Source organism: Rhinolophus ferrumequinum, chromosome 5, assembly GCF_004115265.2.
Source record: "Rhinolophus ferrumequinum isolate MPI-CBG mRhiFer1 chromosome 5, mRhiFer1_v1.p, whole genome shotgun sequence".
Lineage (NCBI taxonomy): Eukaryota > Metazoa > Chordata > Mammalia > Chiroptera > Rhinolophidae > Rhinolophus > Rhinolophus ferrumequinum.
In genome coordinates, this window is record NC_046288.1 from 42,312,004 (window position 1) to 42,334,089 (window position 22,086).

A 22,086-nucleotide genomic window follows, 5' to 3' on the forward strand; every position below is an offset into this window, starting at 1 on the left:
TTAAAATACATGTTCACAGATTTTTACAGAATAATAATTATCATTGAATAATTATCATATGATTGTACTAGGTTAGATTATATCTACAACATGTTATTCTCATATTTAAATAATATACTCAATGAGAGAAATGATCTTAATATGAACATTTAATACATAGATAATAACTGTCCATGTCAATATATACTTTTTTTAAAAATAGACTTTGAGATGGGATGAAACAATAGACAGATTAGGAGGGAATTACTGTGTTCTAGATTCAGGAGGAATCAGATATGTGGAAGATAAGAAAATTGGAGAAATGGATGGAAGATGCTTACCGGGGGACCAAAAGGAAAATGCTACCCAGCAGTTCAAGCCGGATGAGTAGTGATGGTTTGGATGAAGAAACTCAGAGAGACTACTGGAGGCCAAAGAATGAAATTTCTGGAGCACTGGAAGATAATTTTCTTAAGGCTAAATCCTGGAACAAGAAGTTATATGATTTTGAAGCTAACATGCCAGACAGATGAGGTCGCAGTGGTTATAAAGAGTTATACCCTGAAGAATTTGAAACAGACAGTAGTGATCAGCAAGATATTACCAATGGAAAAAAAAAAATCTCCCCACGTAAAATCATCTACCCACGAATCTCACAAGCATAAGTCAAAGAAATCCCATACAAACACACACACACACAAAAAAAAAGCAGAAAAAGAAGTCACACAAGAAAACATAAGAAAAACAAAAAGGAAACTACAGATATAATGGCAGATTCCTCAAGCGAGTTCTCAGATGAAACTGGAGCTTCTAGTACTAGGAAACAATCACATAAGCATAAGAAAAAAATCCAGAAAAAAGTCTCAAAAAATCTGCTTTAGTATTAGAGGCAGAAAGTGATACTTCTCAGTCAGCTGATTCTGCCTCCACCAGTTCTGAGGAAAGTGAGGAAAGAGACACTAAGAAAACCAAAAGGAAAAAGAGAGATTAAAAAAAATCCATATTCCTGTAGTAAACAATGAGATATAGGAGAGGACAAACGCACAAATTGGCAAGTGGCTACAGATGAAAGGTCTGCTGAGAGCTCAGAGGATGAGTAAATGTGAAAGAGAAATTCTTCAGTTTCCCATGTGACTGGATATTTACAGCTCTTGCACTTTGGGTCTTTGCCAGTGACTCTATTGTTCAGCACAGAAGGCCTGAGGCAGAGCTGTTCCTACCACCTGTGTGCATTCTGATAGACTTGTCTTCTGTTTTGGCCCGTTAAACTTGATCCTCTTATTGTTAATAGGAAATGGGGTATTTTGTTATGAAAGTTTCTTGAAGAGATTATTTTTTTCAATTAATTACATTCAGCGTAGAGTGCGTGTACGGCAAATGAAAGGACCCAGAAAGCTGAATCCAAAAATAAAAAATAAAAAATAGACTTTACTTTTTAGAGCAGTTTTAGGTTCTCAGCAAAGCTGAGTGGAAAGTACAAACCGTTCTCACATATCCCAGGCCCCTGCCCACATGCACAGCCTCCCCCAGAGCCAACATCCGCTACCATCCACTACATTTGTTAAAAATTGATGGACCTAAACTGACATATCATTGCCACTCAATGTCCATGGTTTACATTAGGGTTCACTCTTGGTGTGGTACATTCTGTGGGTTTTGACAAATACTTACTTTTTTTTCTTATTAGTTTCAGGTGTACAAATATATACTTTTTAATGGCGGCCTGAAGTACAATGATATGGATTTGCCATGAGTAGTTTAAATAATTATTTGAAAATGAATTCATTTGGAATTTTTTTCTATTACATACAATACAGATGATGCATTATGTATTAAAATTCCTGCTATTTTAACTTATCAATCAAGTAAGATTGATGCACAGGAAAATCAACAGAGCACATGAATAGGCAATTTATAGAAGAGGAAATATATATGGCCAAAAACTAAATAAGACATTGCTCAATCTTGTTGATCAAAGTAATGAGATTTAGAAGAAGACATCATTTCTGAGAGACAGATTGCTAGAGATGAAAAAGATCGATAATATCAGAGTTGGCATTGCTGTAAAATATAGGTGGAAGGGTAGTTTGTTGCACCCTTCTAAGAGGGCAAATTAGCAATATGTAACAACAGTTACAATGCACAAATCTTTTGTATTATTTTTAACTTTTTTTAACCTATGGTAATAGTATTGTTGTTATGTTAAATAGTTCTTATCTTTTAGAGATAAATATTGAAATATTATGAATGAAATCTTATAAGTTGGATTGTCAAAATAGTCTGGTGGGGGGTGGGAGAAAAGTGGGTAGAGTTATAGACAAAGCAAGATTGACCATGGGTTCTCATTTATTGAAACTGCGTGTGATAAATTTATACTTGGTCTTTACCCGTGGTTCCTGGTACCCAGATACTAAATCCCTTGAAATTTTCTGAGTGATAGGAGCATCTTTTATTCTAATGAGGCCACTCTTGGTGGGTCCCTAGATAAGTTCAGGGCAAGGATTGGCCACCAGAAAGACCAAAGCACGATCAGAAGATTGGAACTTTTAGTCCCACCCTCTGACCTCCTAGGAGAGGATTTGGCTGGAGACTAAGCTAATCACCAATGGCTAAAGATTGAATCCACCATGTCTACATAGTGGAACCTCTGTGCTGAACATAACCAGGTGCTTGGAGAGTATGGCTCCAAAAAGGACATGGAAGCTCCGTGCCCCTTCCCTAAACCTTGCCCTGTGCTTCTCTTCTATTGGGCTGTTCTGGAGTTGTGTCCAGCAATGGACTGAATGTTTGGGTCTTCCCCCTCACCATTTACATGTTCAAATTCTAACCCTCCCTGTGACTATGTTAGGAGGTGGGGCCCTTAGGAGGTAAACTAGATCATAAGGATAAAGCCCTCATGATTAGGTTAGTGCCCTGGTAAGAAAAGATTCCAAAGTCTCCACCCTGTCTCTATAGTGTGAGGATGCAAGTAGTCCAAAGTCTGTATCCCAGAAGACGGTTCTCACCAGAACCTGACCACGCTGGAACCCTGATCTCAAACACCCAGCCTCCAGAACTGTGAGAAATAAATGTCTGTTGTCCATAAGCTACCCAATCTATGCATGTTTGTGTATGTCTTATGGTACTTTGTCATAGCAGCCTAAACTGATTATTAAATCGGTAATTAAAAGTAAAGCATTTTCTTGAGTTCTGAGAGCTGTTCTAACAAATTATTGAACTGGAGGAAGGGATAATGGGAATCCCCGATTTATAGCTGGGTGATCAAAAGTTCAGGTGGCTACCTGGGACTTGGGACTGGCATCTGAAGTAGGGGCAGGCTTGTGGGACTGAGCCCTTCATCTGTGGGGTCAGTACTAACTCCGGGTAGTTAGGCTCAGAAGTGAATCAAATCGTAGGACATCCACTTGGTGTCAGAAGTGTTGTCAGAAAGCAGATCAGACTAGGAAATGGGTACATTGCAATTTATTATACTATTCTCATTACTTCTGTATGTAACAAATATTTTTTCAGAATAAAAGTTTAAAAAAAAAGAAAATCATAGAGTTAAATTTTAGCACAGCATTTATTTTTAAGGAAATTTATTCTAAGGAAATGATCAATAAGTAGGCAAAGATGTAGTTACAAAAATATTCAATATAACTTTCTAATGACAACTTCAGTCTGGGCATTGAACTCTTTTTATCCAGGCAAAGAGCTAGTTTGACAGTATCCTGAAAGGTCAACTGGCAACTTTGGCTCAGGAGAAGAAACCTATTTCTCCTAATCACTTTCTGGTAAATATTATCCAGCAACATATTGATCTTAGTTATACAATAAGTTAAAACTCAAATGATCTCTAAAGAAAGATACGGTGTTCAGAGAGAAACCACTGAACACGATTTTACACAGTGAAATTATGGAGCTAAGTACAGAAAATTTGCTCAGGTTTACTCTGTGAGTATACTTACTGGTCATTATGTACATTTTGATTGCTCAGTACTGAATCTACTCATTATAATGTATAGTTGTCGCTTTTAATGAATTGGTTGCAAATAGCTCCCAAAGCCATTGCTAACATAATCAAGAAAATATTCTGATTTTTAAAAATTCTATAATGTGCATATATGCTAAAGGAAAGCTTGCAATAATAGCACACGTTCTAGTTATTTATGGGCAGAACATAAATAGCTTTTAACTGTAAGATTTCAATGAAGGCATAATTACTGATGCATAGAGGTTAATTGAGCTAAACTAATTATGCTGATGTATCAGTGTATTCGTCAGAGTTCTCTAGAGAAACAGATACACACACACACACACACACACACACACACACACACACACACACACACACACACAGAGGGTGCCAAAAAAATGTATACACATTTTAAGGAAAAAACTCTATTAAAATTGCAATACTCAATATATACCGGTAACAAAAGATGAATACAAGTCATGTGTATACATTTTTTGCCACCCCTGATGTATATTTATATGTGTATGTGTATATTATATGTATATACATATATATGAATTAAAAGGTATATATATCTCTAGAGTTTTCTTCTCTTTCGATATAGATAGATATGGATATATATATATAGATATGTGATTTATCATAAACTATTGGCTCAGGTGATTATAGAGATTGAGAAGTCCCACAATCTGTTGTCTTTGTCTGCAAGCTGGAGACTCAGGAAAGTCAAGAATGGGAATGTAGTTTAAAGGCTTGAGAGTCAGCGAGTCAATAGTGTAGATCCAGCCCAGGCCTGAAACCTTGCCAGCAGGAAAGCCAAGGGCAGGAGAGGACTGATACCTCAGCTCACGTAGTCAGGCATAGTTAATTCTACCTTCAGCCACCTTTATGTTGTATTCAGGCCTTTAACAGATTGGATGATGCCCACCCACATTAGTCAGGGCCATTTGCCTTACTCAGTTTACCTTCAAATCCTGATGTCTTCTGGAAACACCCTCACACACACATACCCAGAAATAATGTTTCACCAGCTATCTGAGCATTCTGTGGCCCAGTCAAGTTGATACATAAATTAACCATCACAATTAGTTATCTATTGCTGCATAGCAAAGTACTCCAAAACTTAGTCGCTTGAAGCAATGATAAGCTTACATAGTTTCTGAGTATCAGGAACTTGCTTGAGGTCTCTCATGACGTTGCAGTCAATAGGTCAGCCAGAGTTGCAGTCATGATAGTTTGACTGGAGCTGGAGGATCTCTTCCAAGAAGCTTCACTCCCATGGCTGGTAAGTAGGTGCTGTAGGAGGCTTCAGCCCCTCACCACATATACCTGTGTGAGTGTCCCTTATGATTTGACAGCTGGTGTCCCAGAGCAAATGATCCAATGCAGAGAAGGAAGGAGCCTCAATGTGACCCAGCCTTGGAAGCCACACTCCATCATTTCTGCAACGTGAATATCAAGATGCAAGAACCCCTGGGGGCTGCCATGGAGGCTGGCTACCACAGCTAATGGCAGAGAATAAACAAAAAGGAGTGAAAATGGAAATGATTTTATTTTACTCTTTTTTTTTTTCAGATTACTTTCAATGCTATTGCTCTGTATCTTCTGTTTTTCTCTTCAAACCCACTCTTCACCCTTCCCTTCCTTGTCCCAGTAGGCTCACCTGTATGAACAACACCAAAGTCTTCCCTTGCCCTCTGGCTTTAGTTGGATTCATCCAATGCAGACCCCTAGGACTCATGGGAAGGAAGAGAATAAGGGTATTCTTCTCTCTCATTGTTGCCTTCCTCAGGAAAACTTTGTTCCTTGACCCAATGTCATACATAGTTCTTTTCAAGGCAGTCCTTTCATTCCCTCCCAATAACCATGCCCCTCCCCTTCATCCCTTCAGGCTCAGGGATGTTAACTTCCCTGCTGCTGCTGTAGACCCCAGGTGAAGGCATTATCTCTTATGGTTGGATGCTCTACACCTTACTCACAGCTTTTTGAAAAAAACATTTTTTTTTCCTCACTGGTATAACTGGAGTGTAACCCAGTTTTCTCTTGGGATCCTGACTAATACAATGTTAAACATGAAGATTAATGTACAGGTCTTACACTCAAACATTCCCCAGAAACAGCCACTCTGGTGTTTGGGGTCCTTCTATCATCCCTGCTGCCACTGAGAACTTTCTTTTCTTTCTCCTTCCTTTTCTGGACCTCACACAACACTCAGTGACCTCTCAGCTTGCCTGGTCTTCAGCAGCCAGCCTGGAAGAGTTTAGAGAAAGAGGTGGGATATATTCCCAGAGAGAGTAACCATATAGCTATTTATTCACCACCTCCCATCTTTTTGGTCCTCAGCACCAGCCCTGGATCCTGGAATGAGAGCCCAGGAAAATCAGCAAATGGGCATTCCCTACAACTTGGATGCCTCAGTGATTTTGAAGTTGGTGGTATTCACGTGCTGGGATTGGGGCCGAAAGATTGAAAGGGACTGGCTGTCTGATGACTGCAGAGCCTCCACAGCAGCACTCCCTACCTCCAGACATTTAAATAATGTTTAAATGATGTGCTAAAGAAATGAATTTCTCTCTTGTTTAAGCAACTATCATTTTGGGTTACATGCAGGTGAGTAATGCAAATCAACACCAGGCCCTTCAGACAAAACACCTTGGGCGACTAGAAACTATCTGGCTACTCTAATCACTGCAGCGAAGTCACAGAATGGTGACTCTCAATCTGTACCCCTTTAAAATTCCTTCACAGACTGCATGTTTCAGGGACAGGCAAAACTGAGACAGACTCTGGTCAGAACATAAGATGGTGATGATAAAATCAGGCATGTCCATGTTGGAATCTATGGAAGAAAAGAAAGATGGTAAAAGCCTTAATTTGAGAGGAATATTGGGGGAAATACTATCAGAGTTCCAGGCCCCACAGCACCTCATCCTCCAACCCAAGACCTCCTGTTCCCAGTTCCTTTTCCTTCAACCCCAGCTTGCTGCAGGCCCACACACAAAATAGCCAAAATGGCTCCAGGGACATCCTGATACCACTGCCTAGCAATAGATATTGAGAGAGAAGTCCCCAGGGTGGAGGTTGAGGGGACAAAAGTGGAGAGGTGGGAGAGAAGATATGGCCTTCCTTCTCCATTGTGAGTAGATGAATATTTTTCATAAAAACATTCCTACCCTTGGCTGCCAGGTACTCTTGGTGCCATTGCAGTTTGGAAAGATTTGTGGGCTGATTAGAAAACTAACTACCATAACTGCTAACATTACTTTAAAGTAATTCTGGGTTATAAACAACCAACTAACAAGGCTATCTTAGAACATCATCATTCATTTATTCATTCAACAACTATGTATCAAGAGCGTACTAATTTCAAGCACTCTTCTAGGTAATACAGTAGTGAAGAAAATGACATAAAATCTTTCTTGTTAGGAAATATTATTTAAAATTTGGAAATAAGGCAAAAATGTGGTGCCATGTCTTTTCAATGACACTAAACTATGCTATCACAATATTATTGACTATATTCTCCATGCTGTACATTACAGTCCCATGACTTATTTGATTTGTACCTGGAAATTTGGACCAATTATTCCCCTTCCTTTTCCTCCCTTTTTAAAATTTATCAATCACAATTGACAATCAACGTTATTTTATTTTTATTTCAGGTGTACAGCATAGTGGTTAGACATTTATATAACTTAAGAAGTGATCCCCCTGACTAGTCTAGTACCCACCTAGCACTACATAGTTATTACCATGTTATTCACTATATTGCCTATGCTTTACATCCCGATGACTATTTTCTAACTACCAATTTGTATTTCTTAATCTCTTCACCTTTTAAATCCTGTCCCCAATCACCTCCCATCTATCATCCCAACATATCTAGTACCCATCTGACCCCAAACATAGTTATTAGAATATTATTGACTATGTCCCTTATGCTATACCCTACATCCCCATAACTACTTTGTAACAACTAATTTGGACTTCTCAATCCCTCCCCCTTCTTTTACCCACACTCCCAACCCTCTTCCCATTTGCAACCATCGAAATGTTTTCTGTATCTATGAGTTTGTTTCTGTTCTGTTTGTTAATTTTGTTCTTAGATTTCACATATAAGTGAAGTCACATTGCATCTGTATTACTCTGTCTGACATACTCCACTAAGCATAATACCCTCTAGATCCATCCATGCCACCGCAGATGGCGAGAACCCATTCCCTTCCATAGCCAAGCAATATTCCACTGTATATATGTACCACCTGCTCTTTATCCATTCTTCTACTGACAAGACACCCAGGCGGCCTCCACATCTTGGCAACTGTAAACAATGCTGCAATGAACTTATGGATGCACAAGTTCCCTTGAAGTAGCATTTTGGGTTTCTTCAGAAGTGGGATTACTAGGTCCTTCATTGTCTCTTCTTACAGCTTTTGTTTTAAAGTCTATTTTGTCTGGTATGAACATTGCTATCCCAGCTTTCTTTTAACTTAGTTTTTTTTTTCTTCTTTCATTTCCACATTCATGAAATCCCGTTACTTTCAGTATGTGTGTGTCTTTCAATCTGAAGTTAGTCTCTTGTAGGCAGCATATGTAAGGGTTTTATTAACTATCTATTCAGCTCTCCTATGTCTTTTGATTGGAGGACTTAATCCATTTACATTGAAAGTAATTGTTGATAGATATGTAGCTATTGCCATTTTATTATTCATAATTTTGATTTTTTTTTTCTTATCTTAAAGAAGTCCCTCTAACATTCCTTGTAATATTGGTTTGGTGGTGATAAACTCCTTTAGCTTTTTCATGTTTGGGAAGCTCTTTATCTGTCCTTCGATTTTAAATAATATCCTTGCTGGGTAGAGCAGTCTTGGTTGTAAGTACTTGCTTTTCAACACATTGAATATTTCCTTTCTTGCCTTCAGTTTTTGTTAGGAAATTAGTTGACAGTCTTATGGAATCCCTTATAAGTTACTAGTTGCCTTTCTCTTGCTGCTTTTAGGATTCTCTCTTTGTCTTTAACCTTTGGCATTTTAATTATAATGTGTCTTGGTGTAGGCCTGTTTGTGTTCATCTTGTTTGAGAGTCTCTGTGCTTTCTGCGCTTGTATGTCTATTTCCTTTGCCAGGTTAGGGAAGTTTTTCATCATTATTTATTCAAATAGGTTTTTAATCTCTTGCTTTCTCTATTCTCTTTCTGGTACCTTTATGATGTGAATGTTGCTATGCTTGATGTTGTCCCAAAGGTCTTTAAATTTTTCTCATTTTTTTGGATTCTTTTTTCTTTTTCCTGTTCCAGTTGGATATTTTATCTTACCTTGTCTTCCAAATTGCTAATTTGGTCCTCTGCTTCATCTAGTCTGCTGGTGATTCCTTCTAGTGCATTCTTCGTTTCAATTATTGTATTATTCACTTCTGATTTTTTTTTTAAATCATTTTTATGACCTTACTTTTATGCTTGCTATCTCTTTGTTGAAGTTTCCACTAAGTTCCTTGAGCATCCTTATAACCATTGCTTTCAACTCTGTCTCTGATAGGTTGCTTGCCTCCATCTTGTTTAGTTATTTTTCTGGAGTTTTCTCCTGTTCTTTCATTTGGGATGTATTTCTTTGTTTCCTCATTTTGGCTGCCTCTCTTTGTTTGTTCCTATGTAGTTAGTAGATCTGCTATGTCTCCCATTCTTGGCTGTGTGGGTTTATGTAGTAGGTGTCCTGTGGGGCCCAGTGGCACCGTCTTTCTGGTCATCTGAGCCAGGTGCTCTAAGAGTATCTCTTGTGTGGGCTGTGTTTGCCCTCCTGTTATAGGTGAGCCTTGATTGCTGTTGGCATGTCAGTGGGTGGTATTGTCAGGCTGACTGGCTGTGGGGTTTGGCCACATACATAGCTTACAGGCTGATGTACAGGGGGCTTACCCCACAGAGAGGGATTCCCCCCAGTGAGCCCTGGTGCCTGTTGAGACCACTCTTTGTTTGTGCCGCTTGTGGGGCTAATTGGGTGGTGCTCTGTTGTGCTCTGAAGGTAACCTCCAAGTATGTTGGTTCTGGGCCCTCTTGGGAGAGGCTCTGGTGCAGGCCCAGGTCACCCACTGACTGAGACTGGCCAGGGAGTACCTGGTAGGAGCTACAAAGCAATCCACTGTGGTGTACCTGGAGGTATGTGGGAGAGGCCATGTTACATACTGAGGATGGCTGCCACCAGTACAGCACCTGGGGTAACTCTACAAAAAGCCAGGACACCTGGAGGTCTGCTGCCAACCGCTGGCTCCCTTAAGGTTTTAGCCACTGATAAAGTCTAGTGCGGCATGCGAGTTGGGTGAGGCAGGGTCTCAGGGAGTTACTAGAGTGGGAAGAGTTGTGGTCACCAGGTTAATGTTGACTCTGGTTTGGTGTTAGTCCTGAGCTTGGAGCAACTCAGCAAAAGTCAAAAGTCTCAGAGCACACCAAGTTCCACCCACCTGGGGCCTGAGGACTCTGATAGTTTTCCAAGAGAGTGCAATGCAGGAGGGATTGGCTGCTCAGGGAGAAAGTACCTCCCAGATGAAAGTACTGGGTGGGGTCCTAGCTGAATCAGCAGGGAGGAGCAGTGGAGCTCAACAGGCAAATCAGATTCAGATTTGGCCTGTGGGGGCGGGCTCAACTTAGAAAAGATGGAGTCCACCTGCCAGCTGCACAGGAGGAGGACTCCTCACTGGGAAAATTCCGATTGTCCTCCAGTCCTCCCTCCAAAGACACACTCCTCAGTCTACCCACCCGTATGTCTCTGAGGCCCTGTGAGTCACCGTCCCTCCACTGGAGCTCAAGGTGAATGCCTGTGAGTGAGTGAATCTGTGTGCAGGCCATGTAAGAGGACGTCTGGGTTTCCTGCAGTCTTTTGTCCCACCCGGATGGTTGGAATCCTACTGTTTTTCACAGCCAGACATTGTGGGGACTACCGTTCCCTGCACCAGTACTCTAGGCTGGGGTCCCTCACTCCTCTGGGGGTAACCTCTGCAGCTGAGATATCCCTCCTGATTCTCAACCACCACAGGGAAGTTTAGGGCCCAGTTTTCATCCCTCCTACCAGTCTTGTCGTGGCTTCTTATTTATATTTTTAGTTATAGGACTTCTTTTTGGCTAGATTTCAGATGGTTCTCCAGGTTGACTGTTCTATAATTTAGTTGTAATTTTAATGTGTTCACAGAAGGATGAAGGCACATTGTTTATCTACTCTACCATTTTGGATCTCTCATCATTGTTTACTCTTTTTTCTTAAATTTTATTGGGGAATATTGGGGAACAGTGTGTTTCTCCAGGTCCCATCACCTCCAAATCGTTGTCCTTCAGTCTAATTGTGGAGGGTACAGCACATCTCCAAGTGCAGTTGCCATTTTCAATTTTTAGTTGCAGGGGGCACAGCCCACCATCCCATGTGGGAATTGAACTGGCAACCTTGTTGTTGAGAGCTCACACTCTAACCAACTGAGCCATCTGGCTGCCCCATCACTGTTTACTCTTGATTAAAGGTCCCAATCTTAGTGAAGTTACATGTTTTCTCCCCCATAACAGTGCAAATAATTTCTATACAGTAGAGAAGATAACCCCAAACGTCAGAATTAATTGCCTTGAAGAACATTAAACAGTTTTGTATCTAACCTAGCAATCTTATTCTAACATTCCTTTATTAAAACAGGAACCAGCTTTACCAACTTGCTGAATCCTATTAATTAATTAGTTGAAAAGAATCCTTTACGTGTTCATTATATATTTGTCTGAGAACAATATATTTAACTTTTTGAAAATTATACTTTGACAGTCTCCTCATAGAGCTTACAGTCTGGTTACACACCTTTCCTCTTTGTTTTCTTATTATAGTTTGGGCTTCAAACTCGTGGATTTAGATAAAATAATTCTTCCTATTTGTTTTTCTTATTTAGAGGAGGAGATAAATTTCTGTAAGACATGATAGGAAAAAACAAATCTAGCCTTCTTTATAGTTTTCCTGCAGCTAAATCTGTGCTATATGGAACACAACACACAAAACACCATGCATGTTGCTGGCGCTCAGCCAGTTTACCCTCATGTAGTCAGACCAGTCCCGAAAATATCAAATCACTTCCATTTCAGCTGGTAAAGCAGCTGCTCCCCTGAGCTCCTGCCTGCTTTTTCAATGACCTAGCTGCCCTGCCCCTCCCCTGGAACCTCTGCCAGAAAGTTTACAGCTGCCACCACAGTAAGCCTCCAGAATCCTGCCCCAGTGACAGGGTCCCTCAGTCCTTTCTGATGACGTGTGCCAAAGCAGGGAGCAAATGTTTGCATATCATTCCTGCAATAAGACAATGTCCTAGATCATTTGCCACGTTTTCAGTGTTGAGAGTATTCCAACTGTCAAGACTTTCAGACTCAAATCAGTTTTTTTACAGTATAGATAGAATCCCTCCACCAACTGGTCTTAACTTACTTTTTAAAAAAATTGTGGTAAAATATACATAACAAAATTTACCATTTAACCATTTTTAACTGTATTCAGTGGCATTAAGTTACTTTTGCAGCCTTATTGCCAAGAATGCAATTCTTATCATATTCAGACTCTTCCCAAAAAAGGATTCCTGGGAGCCTTAGGGGGTCTGTGCTTTGGCTCACAATTTCCTCCACATAGAATGCTTTGCTCTTTCATCTGCCTATTAAAAGCCTGAATATATCTCTCTACAGCCACCAGATCTTTACTAATCTGTCACAGCTGAGACGAAGCCCTGCTTGCTCTAAACTCTTGGCACACACAATTTGAAAATATCAAATATTTCCACAACTGCATTGCATTATAATTTTTTGTGTATGTGTTTATGTGTTAACACCTTCTAGACACGTTTCTCAAAGCATTGTTCAAGGGTCACCTGTACTAGAATCACCTGCCTTAAAACAGAGCCCAGGGCCAAAAATTCATTTAATAAGCCTGGAAGAGAGCCCAGAATCTGCATTTAAGATCCTAAGGGATTTTATGCATACTGAAATTGAGAGCAAAGTCCTAGACAATTGCTTCTTAAAAGGTTGGGGCTTATCTTCAGTAGGCTTATCTTCACATCTTTCGTAGCACGGAGTACTTAGTGCTCAATAAACCTTGAACTGTGCAACCCAGCGCAATATACGAGAAATTTGAATGTGTTTTCTCTTCATCTCTTCAGTCGTGTATTGAACGACTGTTTGTTGTTTGTTTTGCATGGCCAATTTTTAGTCCTACTTCTGCTAAAAGCACCTCAATTTTCTTGTTTCCCTGTGGAAACTGCTCCTTCCAAGTATTACATTACGTAGTTCAAATGGAGTTGAATCTAATCCTTGGCTCTAGAAGTGGGAATGTTATCCAGGCCAGCCTTGGAAGAATAACAATTCTCCTGGCCACAATTATTTGTTCAGAAGTGTGCATACAAGCCAAACTGAGGTAGGGATGGTGTGTGTGTGTGTGTGTGTGTGTGTGTGTGTGTGTGTGTAAGTGTGTGTGTCGATTCCGGCACTATGGTAAGCTCTTTCTATTGGTGTTGCTAAACTGGAATCTTATAACTTAAGCCAACTCATGGTTGCCTGAGGATAAAGCCATCAAAGAGGAAAGTAGAATCTAGAAATAAGTGAGAAAGACAATGAGGATATCATTGGAGTGCCTAAATCAAGCCTTGCCTGAAGTTCACTCCTTGAGCTTCCAGGTATTAAGTCAATCAATCCTCTTTCTAATTTAAACAATTTAGCCAGCTTTCTTTAGCTCACAATAGGAATCCTGAGGTATATCTTTTATGTTGCCCTCTACCACTTGACAAATTTCTGTAAGACATGATAGGAAAAGACAAATCTTATTCATCCTGAGTAAATATCTTTGAGGCTTTCCCTAGCTCTCTATGCCAATGCTAAATATGCTAAATATGATTTCACAATATGGCCCAGGCCTGTTCAGACTTCTCTATTTCAGAGATGTCTTGTGTATGGCGTAATTTAAATCCCTCTGTCAGAACAGCTTTTAGTTCTGTGATGAATTGAGTGCAGCATCAATTTAAATGAGGATATTCTAGATTAGATGTCATCTTTCCCAGACTCCCATACTGCCTTGTATTTCAGGTTAAGAAAATCTCTTATACTTTCCCATGCTTACCCTCATGCTGTAATTTTTTCTTACCTCCTTTCCCATATGGGTTTCCTTTTGCAGATTAGGAACTTGTCATACACTTATCAAATAAATAGATAAATAATGAATGCTAATAACTACATAAGTTAGGGAAGACCGTTCTTTTTTCCCCATACTTTCTCTAAGAAGTTCACAGAAAATCAATAACTACATTTAAGACTTCTACTCATTGATATTGATGGCTTCTCTTCCATTCTATAAGGCATACTTAGAGATAGACATTGATAAAGTATTCAAAAGCTGACAACCAGGTGAGAAGGTTGAAAATATGATCAATGAAGATCAATTGAAGAAACTGGAAAGTGTAGCTTGGGACAGGAAGATTAGGGGTACAGAATAAAATTGTCTTCAAATACATGAAGTGGGTGGCAACCAGGACAAAATTCAGGCCAATAAATCCAGACTGAGTTTCTTTCACAGTAGAGAACTCTAGCAGTTGGGGCTGTCAAAGGTAGAACAAGCTGCTTCAGGACTTCCTGAGCTTCCCATTCCTGGGGAGCCCCGGTAGATCCCAAAGATCATATGATGGAGACTCTAGAGTATTTGATCACAGGGGACAGGGGTTCAAACACCTGGCCTCTGCAAAGGTCTCTTGTCACCTTTAGAACATTAAGTTTTCAGAATCTTTTTCAAATTCTAAGAATCTTACAATCCTTTAAATATATATTTTAAAATTCCACTGAACCTCTGCTGCCTGTTTAATGAAACATTTGCAGATGAAGAGTTCTACCCCTTCTTGCTCCAGTGCTATGCTGACGGACAAGACTGTCATGGGGCCGACAGCCCCGGCTCTGCCTTTGCTTAGAACAGGGCTCAGAAGCATGGGGTTGTCCAACATACACCCTGAATTTTGCTCAAACTCAAGCTTAGGACTTTGTCAGTATAAACTATGCATGTTTGTATCTATCTTTGGTTAATTTTTGCTTGTAGTTCTTACGCAATGACTAATTAATTAAGGATGCAGGCCCTTCATATGAGAGAATCAAAGGCTGTATCTGGAAAAGGGTAGGCTAGACCACCTGCATCAGAACCTCTTGGCATATATTAATAATATATGTTCCTGGATCCCACCCAGACTTACTAAATGAGACTCTTTGAGAGTTGGGCCCAAGAATCTGCGTTAGAACAAGTAGATGGGAGGAAAACTAATTTTCTCTCTACTCTTCTGAGTTCTTAGCTGAGACACCTGTAACAAAAGACAGATTAACAAAAGAAAAACAAACAGAAGGTTATTAATATGTATACTTCATATATACATGGGAGAAACCCAGTGAAAAAATGAGTAAGTCAGAGAGGTAGCTTTAGAATTTAGGCTTAAATACCATTTTAATAAGGGGAAAGGTGATGCAGGCCTCTTAGGGGAGAGTAAATGATTTAAAATAATTATTTTTCAATTACCATTGACCTACAATATTGTATTAGTTTCAGGTGTACAACATAGTGCTAAGACATTTATGTCTCTTCCAAAGTGATCACCTCGGTAAGTCTACTACCCATCTGACACCATACATAGTTATTACACTATTATTGACTATATTCCCTGTGCTGCACTTTAAATGCCCATGGCTATTTTTGTAACTGGCAATTTGTATATCTTGATGCCTTCCCCTTTCTCACCCTTCCCCCTAACCCCCTTTCATCTGGCAACCATCAATTTGTTCTATCTATGCATTTGTTTCTGTTTTGTTTATTTTGTTTTTTAGATTCCACATATAAGTCCACATATAAGTGAAATCATGTGGCTTTTGTCTGTCTCTGTCTGACCCACTTCACTTAGCATAATACTCTCTACGTCCATCCATGTTCTCACAAATGGCAAGATTTCATTCTTTTTTATGTTTGAGTAATATTCCATTGTATATATGCACCACCTCCTCTTTGTCCAATTGTCTATTGATGGGCACTTGGGTGGTTTCCATATCATGGCTATTGTAAATAATGCTGCAATGAACATAGGGGGTACATATGTCTTTTCAAATTAGTTTTTTGGATTTCTTCATGTTAATACCCAGAAGTAGAATTGCTGGGTCATAAGGTAGTTCTATGTTTAATTTTTTGAGGAAACTCCATACTGTTTTCCATAGTGGCTGCACCAATTTATAATCCCACCAACAGTGCATTAGGGTTCCCTATTCTCCATGTCCTTGATAACATGCTGTTTGTTGATTTATTGATGATAACCATTCTGAGAGGTGTGAGGTGACATCTCATTGTGGTTTTAACTTGCATTTCCCTTATGATTAGTGATGTTGAGCATCTTTTCATATATCTATTGGCCATCTGTATGTCTTCTTTGGAGAGATACCTATTCAGGTCCTCTGCCTATTATTTAATTGGGTTGTTTGTTTTTTTGGTGTTAAGTTGTATGAGTTCCCTATATATTTTGGATATTAACCCCTATCAGATGTATCACTGGTGAATATCCTCTCCCATTAATTAGTCTATCTTTTCAATTTGGTGAAGGTTTTCTTCCCTGTGCAAATGTAGAGTAAATGCTTTTTAGGGAAGAATAAATGGGAGGTATGACAGTTTGTGACAGTTTGTGACAGAAGAATAAATGGGAGGTATGATAGTTTGTGACAGTTTGTGACAGAAGAATAAATGGGAGTTATGATAGTTTGTGACAGTTTGTCTGGGTGTGGTGTCAACTACTGTCCTCTCCTGTGATGAGAGTCAATCCTCTCTAATTGATAAAACTTCTGAGAAGGAAATTTAGGACAATTGAGTTCCTTTTGGAGGATCTGTCTGTAGGCAGATATGGGGAGTTCAGAGAAAGCTTCTTCAGCATTTGCTGTTTTTCAAGTGACTACAGCTCAAAATAATCAATATGCCAAACATATCTTGAATATGTTTGGTACTTGAACTTGAACTTTGATTCAAGCATGTCTTGAACTCCTACAGTGATATTTTGGGGTGACATATTCTGCTGCCTTTCATGAGCAACCCCAGGTACTAATCATGAACTCTAAAGTTTGAGGCTTATGACTTTAGGAGGTATCAGGATAGCAGTGAGAGGAGCTTTCCTTTCCTAAATACAAATTGATCTCTTTGGGGAGAACTGCAAGACTATTCTCAGATGTCAAAAGACAAACTGGTGCATCAGGAAATAGGCCAGCTGAATTTTTTTATTGCTAATTTTCTGAAAAAATATGACTTAAGTTAAAATGATAGACATCAAGTTATATTTTAATTATTCAGGCATTAAAAAGATATTTTAAATTATAAGTATGTACATCCATACATATTTGACTTAAAAAACAAATAAGGAAATACATACACAAAAACAGGTAATTATATAAGAGATGGAGGTGTTAACTAACCTTATTGTGGCAATCATTTCACTATATATGTGTATCAAATCATCATGTTGTACACCTTAAATTTACATATTGAGACAGGTTAGTTAGCGTGTTCTTAGGTAGACAGGGAGGTCCCTGGTGAAATAAATAATAGGCAGCCATATCTTGAAACTCCACGTTCTGGAATGTCTCCTTCACTCCAGGACAGAGACATGAGAATGTGCCTTGAGGTTAATAAATTATCTCGTAAATCCCTTTTGTAATGACAAATGGAACATATCTGATAGATAGGAATGGTTTCATTAATTCCTTTGGGGTGGGCAAACATGACAAACCTGATAGATAAATTCCATCAGAAGGCTCCAGTTCCCTTCGCCAAGCAGACATGGGAAGACATAAAAGTAAGAGCTTTTGCCTCAGTCACAGGGCAACCTGGTCGGGACCCCCTCTCATTCGGAGAGCTGTGACTCTTTACTCTTTACTTTTAATAAACTATACTCTTTTATAACTCTTCGCTTCTCCTTGGTCCATGCTTCCATTCTTCAGTTTCACAAGACATGATCCCGGCACAAAGAAAATATTCTACATCAATATGTTATATGTCAATAATATCTCAATAGAGCTGGAAGAAAAAGAAATCAGGAGTGGGAAATTGGGCTCTTGACATATGTAGAGTCTTCAAATAATATTAATATTTTCAAACATCTTGTGTGATAATTACGAAGAATGAGAATTGGAGGCAAGTGGCTTGCCTTCCAAGCTCACAGTGAGAAAGTCTTACATCTACAGTACAAATCAAGCCAAAGGTATACTGGAAAAATTATATAATACTTCTCATTTTATGCTGGCACATTGCATCTCCAACTGGGCACTGTTCCAGGTCATACAAAGTAAACTAAGCTGTGCATAAAAACAATTTCTGAGATTTACATTTTGTTTAAATTAGGACATATTTGTTCATCAGGAAGTATCTCCAGTCAAGCGGCTTTTGGAAGAGATTGCTACTCATAATCTGAGATACCAGACATACTTCTTCCAGTACTGACTACAAAATTAAAATGGACATCAAAAGCCTGGAACTTTAAATGAAAAGACAACTTCCATTGAGAAGGCTGATATTTTTGAGACATAACCTTTTAAAAAAACACAGAGTAGCTAGCACATCTGAATCTCATGATTGTGTTTCAAAAACTCTCATATTCTAGCTCTGGATTTGATAGCAAATTTCTGACAAGTATAACATTCGGCCTCACTGAATCTCCACTCCCTGTGAATGAAATGATAGCAATTACATTCAATGCAGTCTATGTCCTAGAGGTCCCCACTGTAAAGAATTTGCAAATAAAAAGCACTACGAAAATTACAAGTGGTAATGTGGATGTCAGGCACAGCCGGAGGAATGAGTCACGGGAGACCAAAATTGGTCTATTAGAATTTATTTGGCATGTTTGAGCTGCAGGAGGTCAGGCTAGAAAAGACCACAACCTCCCCAAGCGAAGAAGGATATGGAGTTTTATAGAAGGGGATAAATGAGGCTGTTCCCCCTTCAATGCTTCAGGGGGTTTTCAGTGACAAAGGCTTTCAGGGCATGACCCAGCCCTCCAGCTCCACACCCTGGCCGCAGGTCGCCATCCCAACCGCCCAGGCCAGCTGATTGCAGGACCATAGTTGATAAAGCAAGACAGGATCAAGACAAGATGGCTTTTAAGATAAGGTTTCTGCTCCTGGACTAAATATGGCTTAACAGTGAATAGAGATCATTTTTCTTCTATTTTCAAATTGCAGTTTATCCTTAGTCTCAATCTATGTTTCCTCTTTTATTTCTGTTGTTATTACTAGAAATTGTATGGGCTTAATTACCGTCTTGTTGTCACTAACTTCCAAGTGATCAATCAAGATTGCATGGTACTGGGGCAGACGGATGGCTCAGTTGGTTAGAGCGCGAGCTCGGGCAACAGGGCTGCCGGTTCGATTCCCACATGGGCCAGCGAGCTGCGGCCTCCGCAACTAAGATTGAAAGGACAACAACTTGACTTGGATGGAGCTGATGAGTCCTGGGAAAAACACACTACCGTTGCCCAATAAAAAGTCCGGGAAATACATACTGTTCCCCAATAAAAGTCCTGTTCCCCTTCCCCAATTAAAAAAAAAAAAAGGCAAAAAAATAAAAGATAGCATGGTACTGTATCCAGAGACAAGGGTTTTCTGGTAAACAGGAATAGATAGAATAGGAATGCTATAAAAGAATTTTTTTTGTCTTGGGGATTAAAATTCCGGAATATCATGTGTGTTGTGTTGATCAAATGCAGGAGTTAAACATATAAAGAACTGCAGTCAACCTCATTTCCAGTATACTATTTTTGAATGTTTATAAAAGCTTTATTCACAATAGCCCCAAATTGGAAACAATCCAGATATACCCCAATGAGTGAACTGTCAAACAAACTGGTACTTCCATACCGTGGAATGTCACCCAGCAACAAAAAGGAATCAACTGTTGATTCATCTCACAATTGTAGTGGGCGGGTGCCTGTAAGGCACCATCACATGACTGAGAAGCATGAGATAGAGGAAGTTACTTGGGTCTTTAGGTAACACCCACATTCTGTAGGGTATGTCCAGATGGCTTAAGACCATCAGCCTGAGGCAACCCTGCTTATGTTAATGCCCCTCCACCCAGCACAAAAATGTATATAACCCATGATTGAGCTGCAATAAAGAGAGACTTGATCAGAACTCCTGTCTTGTCTCCGGTCTTTGTGTCTCCCATTTTCCTCCCTTCTAGGTACTTCGGGGTCCCTCGTGTAGTGTCCCGCGGGTCGGGACAACTGGCGCCCAACATGGGGCCTGAAGTCTCCTAGAAGACGAGACGCCTGAGTTCGTCCGGTCTAAGGAGCTGCAGCATATTTCTTCTTTGATCACCATAAGACTACCCAACTTGTGGGAGATCTGTACAGGTAAGCAGACGACTCCTTCAAAAAATGGGACATATATTTGTGTTCTAGACTTATGTATAGTCTACAGGCTTCCCCTCAGACACTTAGACTAGGGTTCCCCTAACCTGTTGTCCCAGTCTCCCTTTTTATCTGCTCTCAGCTCACTTTGGGTTTTAGTCGTTCACCAACGAGACAGTTTTCTAGGTGTTTGGGACCGTTTGAGCGAGATTTTGCCTGCTTACTTTGAGCTCCAATCGTCTACCCAGAGGATTTCCCGACCGGTTGAGTCCCGACTGGCTTTCGCCTGAGGGTCGTTACCAGCCGCGTCGCCTCTCGGGATCCGTGTTGGCGGATTATACCAACCGATTGCTCACGTAAGGGCTTTTTCTCCTCTCACCCCAACACCCCCGTCGCTCCAGCTGGGTGAGTCCCAAAAGACATTCGTCTGCGGGTCGTTACCATCCGTGCCGTCTCGTTTGGGTCCGTGTTGGCGGATTGTACCAACCGACTGCCTACGTGAGGAGAGTCTTTATTCCTTATCATAATGGGACAAGAGGTTAGTGTTCATGACAAGTTTATCTCAGGACTAAAAGAGTCCTTACAAATAAGGAGAGTTAAAGTCAAGAAAAAAGATTTAGTTATCTTTCTTAATTTCTTAAAAGATGTTTGCCCTTGGCTCCCTCAGGAAGGAACCATAGACCACAAAAGATAGAAAAGGGTTGGAGATGCCCTTAATGACTTTTATAAAACTTTTGGCCCTGAAAAAATCCCCATCACTGCTTTCACTTATTGGAATTGCATTAATGAGCTACTTATGGTAGATAGCTACACCCCTGACATCGACCGAGTGTTACAAGAAGGAAACACATTCTTACAAAACGCTTCCCACCCCTCCTCCTCCTTACAGGACCCCTCTTCTAAGTCCTCCCACGATTCAGATTCTATTTCTATTTCAATGCCTCCTGAAGATCCTGAGACCACCAAAAAAGATCCTAGTAAGCCCTTATATCCTCCCCTACCACCTAATTGTCCTGATCTTAATGTAAATTCTAGCCCACCTGAGAACGATCAGTTAAGCCCTGAGGACGAGGCTGATTTAGAGGAAGCTGCCGATAAATATCATAATCCTGTCTGGCAGTTTCTGGCCTCTAATCAATTGCCCCCTCCCTATAATCCCCAAATGCCTTTAGCTCCTATCCATGATCCTGATCAAACTCTCCTCTCCCACCAAGTCCAACAATTACAAAGAACTGTTCAACTCAAAAAACAACATCTAACTCTCCTTAAACAACTTCAACAGTTAGATTTACAACTCTCCTCTGCTGCTACTCAAAAAATTCCCCCTCTTTCCATAAATCCTACAAAAACATTTCCCATCTCAAATAAAAAACCCCCTCTTAATCTTTTCCCCGTTATTGAATTCCCCCCAATAAAAACTGAAGGAGGCAGTGCAGATAGTGATGAAGACCCCGACAGAGACAATAAAGAACCCACCAGACACTATAAACGCCTTGACTTAAAAACCACAAAAGAACTCAAAAAAGCGGTGGACGAATATGGCCCCATGGCCCCCTTTACACTCTCAATTTTACAATCCCTAGATGACCTCTGGTTAACCACCCATGATTGGCACTATTTGGCCCATGCCACCCTATCGGGGGGCGATTATGTTCTCTGGAAATCTGAGTTTTCTGAGGCCTGTAAAGAAACTGCACGCCGCAACGCAGAAGCGGGAGGCGAGTGCACTGATTGGACCTATGATAAGCTCAGGGGCTTTAA

The 22,086-nt window shown here is 40.1% G+C and overlaps 1 pseudogene; it reads left to right on the forward strand.

Moving 5' to 3' along the window:
* The first annotated feature begins 263 nt into the window (after positions 1–263).
* Positions 264–1,079, forward strand: LOC117022520 (uncharacterized protein NKAPD1-like; annotated as a pseudogene).
* Positions 1,080–22,086: the final 21,007 nt, after the last annotated feature.